Genomic DNA, 4,161 nt, shown 5'->3' with positions numbered 1-4,161 from the left:
GGCCTACCCGAAGCCAAGAGCTTCTTCTGGGTTTCCCATGTGGGTGGAGGGGCCCAAGGACTTGGGCCATCTTCCACTGCTTACTGCTTTCCCAGGCCAGAGCAGAGAGCTGGATTGGAAGTGGAGCAGCCAGGACTAGAGCCAGTGCCCATATGGGATGCTGGCACTGCAGGGGGTGGCTTTATCTGCTATGCCACAGCGCAGGCCCCTCCCATGGACTTTGTTGGTTCAAAAATCAACATGTAAGTAGTTTGCTAAAAAGATGCAGATTAATCACTTCTATCAATTTCTGGGTACCTGGAAGGGAGAGCGGTGGGGCACTCAGAGTGCTTAGCATCCAGTTTTGTCTCTCTCACCCAGTTCCCTGCTAAAGTGCCCTGGGGAAGCAGCGGACAATGGCTCAAGTGCTTGGGTTCATGCCACCCAGGTGAGAGACCTGGATTCAGCTCTTGGCTCCTGCCTTCAGCCTGGCCAGCCCTGGCTGTTGAGGGCATTTTGAGGGTGAACCAGTGGATGGAAAATCGCTCTTACTCTCACTCTTGTTCTCATTCTCTCCCACTCTATCATTCTGCTTTTCAAAAATAAATAAATAAGTTTAAAAGGAAAGGAGAACAGATCCTGGTTTAAGTGGAAAGTTTATTATTTTTAAAGATTTTAGTACTTAGTGGCAGGGGAGACACCATGACCACGCAGGTGGTTTTCCCAGGGCGAGGCTCATCCACTGCACCGTGGCTGTGCTGACCCCTGCGATTCCCCCAAATGTGGAAAACTCGACTGCGTAATTTGTGGTACTGGGGGACTCGTTCACGCTTTCCCCTGTAAAAAAAATGAAGACTTATATTTCTTTTATTTGAAGGGCAGAATGATAGAGAGAGGGGGAGAGAGAGAAGAGAGACAGAGATCCCATATTTACTGGTTTGCTTCCCAAATAATCCCAGGAGCCCAAAACTCAATCCAAGTCTCCTACAGGGAAGGCAGAAAGGCCCAAGCATGGGGGCCATCACCTGCTGCCTCCCAGGTGTGTTATAGGAAGCTGGATGCAAAGCAGAGGAGCTGGGACTCAAACCAAGCACTCTGATGTGGGATGTGGGTGTCCCACGTAGTGGCTTGACCCACTGTGCCACGAAAGTGAGAGCTTTAGAAGGACTTCAGGAAGTTTGTGAAATATTTAAAATAAAAGACAAAAGAGAGGCATTTTTGAGTCTTTCATTTTAATTTTCAAAGCCTCATGAGGCCAATTGCATGTTTTTTTTTTTTGTTTGGGTTGGGTTTTTTGAGCTAATTTTTTGGCCTGGCTTTTTCCATTACTTAGACGCAGAACCTGGCCCATAGTTGTTACTCCATAATGTTTGCTAAGTGAGTTATTTAATGTCATACATAACCAGTAGCAGCCCATTTAAAGGTGGTGGCTGTTCTGAGAAGTGAAATGTGTCCTTGTATTTCCTAGGAGCAGACGGATTGGATAACTCAATCAAGTGCACTACAGAAAGAACATCACAACAAAACCTCGTCAGCTCCACATATTCCACTAACTGTAATCAGAATGGGCGGTTTATGAAAAGCTGGAGGGGCTGGCATTGTGGCACAGTGGGTTAAAATCCCGACCTGCAGTGCTGGCATCCCATATGGGTGCTGGTTCAAGCTCCGGCTGCTCCATTTCTGATCCAGCTCCCTGCTAATGCATCTAAGAAAGTAGCAGAGGATGGCCCAAGTCCTTGGGTCCCTGCACCCACGTGAGAGACCCAGAAGAAGCTCCTGGCTCCTGGATTCAGATCAGCCCATCTCTGGCTGTTGCAGACATTTGAGAAGTGAACCCATGGGTGGATGACCTCTCTACCTCTCTCTCTGTAACTGTCTTTCAAATAAATAAAATAAATCTAAAAAAAAATTAAAAAAAGAAAAGCCAGAGAAGGAATTGATTAAGTGCTTTAATCAGAGCAGAGTTCAAAATACAGATCTCTCACTAAATAGCTATGACATTGGATAAGTGACCAAGAAATAAGTACAAAGAAATTGAGATCTATGCCTAATTTTTTAGTATGCATTTTCCATGAGTCTTTTGGTGAACCCTCAAGAGGATGGATTTCAATTCTTTTTGCACCAAAACAATTTTATCTTTTAATTCAATTTTCCAAAAACTTTTTGAAGGACCCTCATGCATCTGTATCTATACCCACACCTATAGCTTCAAAGTGATACAGTGAGAGCCGTGTTCCCTCGAATTGTCCCACAGACTTCCATGCTCCTGGAAAAAAAAAAAAAAAGCTTTCTGCTTTTCCCTACTCTTGTTACCTCTTACTGTCCCCTCACCAATATGTGGATGGCTGTGTAGGCATCCAAGCTGTCCAAACTTGTCCCAAAAAAGAAATCGAAGTGATTGTCACATTCCAGTGAGAACATTCTTGAATGCAGGTGTCTATGTCTATGTTAACGCTTTATTCTGGAATAGTTATCAAATACTGGAGCCAGGCACTGTGGCTCAGCAAGCTAAGCTGCTTCTTGGAACACCCACATCCCGTGTTGGAGTGCTAGTTTGCATCCCCATTGCTCTGCCTCCAATCCAGCTCCCTGCTAATGTGCTTGGGAAGCAGTAGATGATGGCCGAAGCACTTGAGTCACCACCACCCTTGTGTGAGACTTGGATGGAGTGCTTGGCTTCTGGCTTCAGCTTGGCCCAGCCCCTGACTAGTGTAACCATTTAGAGAGTGAACCAGCGAATGGAAGGTCTCTCTCTTTCTCTTTCTCTTTCTCTTTCTCTTTCTCTTTCTCTTTCTCTTTCTCTTTCTCTTTCTCTTTCTCTTTCTCTTTCTCTCCCCAGCGCTTTCCCCTTGCTATCACTTGGCCTTTCAAATAAAACAAAGAAAACGATCTTGAACAAATATAAAAGAACTAATTATTTTTTTTTAAAAAAAAACTATTATGTAGGATCTCTGTCTTTAATGTGCTGTACATTGTTATTTAATGCTATAATTAGTACTCCAATGGTAGTTTTTTCACTTTATGTTGCTATATGGGCAAACTGTTGAAATCTTTACCTAATATGTACTAAACTGATCTTCTGTATATAAAGAGAATTAAAAATGAATCTTTATGTGAATGGAAGGGGAAAGGGAGCGGGAAAGGGGAGGGTTGCGGGTGGGAAGGAAGTTATGGGAGGGGGGAAGCCATTGTAACCCATAAGCTGTACTTTGGAAATTTATATTCATTAAATAAAAGTTTAAAAAAAAAAAAGAACTAGATGTACTTATTTGGTTAAAAACATGAATAAATGGTTAAATTATAAAATGCACTTTTATTTCCTTCCTCTGCCTGCAAACATTTCCTCATTGTTCATATAACTTATTTGAGCCCATGACAGGTAGGAGTAACATTATTGTCCGGTTTCCATTATCACTGGTTGCAGACTCCCAGAACCTGCTAATCCTTACCCCGACCTGGTAGGGTAAGCCGTATGATAGACACCGACGTCCAGGACTTAGGTAGGTTGCGGTGTCTCCACTAGAAAAGTGAATGTGGAATATAACAGAGCTGGCGCCCCTGGGGACACAGCAGAGTAGATCGCTCATGCTTGAGAGAGGCTGGGTAGTTCACTGTCTGAAACATCACACCGACCAAGCTGACCAAGTCAAACTTGAATCAACGCACTGCCCTTCCCTGGGTGAGGTTCAGTACAAGGCCTTCTTCCAGCTTTTGATCAGTTCTTCAGATACACCTTACGAAACTCAGTCTACAAGTGAAGTCCACGCCTAGTGCCTGGTCTGTATAAATGGTATTGATTGATCCAGCAGGAAATTGGATCAGAAGCAGAGCAGCTAGGACCTGGACCAAGGCACTCCAATCTGGAAGTGTGGATGTCCCAGGGGGCAGCCGCACTACAGCAGCCTCCCTAGACTGTCAGTTTTTAGGTGTTTCAGGAGTAGCCGTGTTCCCTCAAATCCCTCTGCACACTTCCATCCTATGGGTTCTCCACTTTCCTCCAACCATATTTTCTCTCTCTCTCTCTCTCTTTTTTTTTTTTTTTTTTTTTTTTTTTTTTTTGACAGGCAGAGTGGACAGTGAGAGAGAGAGAGACAGAGAGAAAGGTCTTCCTTTTCCGTTGGTTCACCCCCCCAAATGGCCGCTGCGGCCGGCGTACCACGCTGATCAGAAGCCAGGAGCCAG

General features: G+C 44.5%; 1 non-coding gene across 1 annotated transcript; it reads left to right on the top strand.

The window, feature by feature from the left end:
* The first annotated feature begins 657 nt into the window (after positions 1–657).
* Positions 658–819, top strand: LOC133773106 (U1 spliceosomal RNA). Its single transcript, XR_009867890.1, has one exon. It is a non-coding gene; the product is annotated as a U1 spliceosomal RNA (small nuclear RNA).
* Positions 820–4,161: the final 3,342 nt, after the last annotated feature.

Source organism: Lepus europaeus, chromosome 13 (assembly GCF_033115175.1).
Source record: "Lepus europaeus isolate LE1 chromosome 13, mLepTim1.pri, whole genome shotgun sequence".
In the NCBI taxonomy this organism is placed as follows: Eukaryota; Metazoa; Chordata; class Mammalia; order Lagomorpha; family Leporidae; genus Lepus; species Lepus europaeus.
This window is presented reverse-complemented; position numbering and strand designations above follow the sequence as displayed.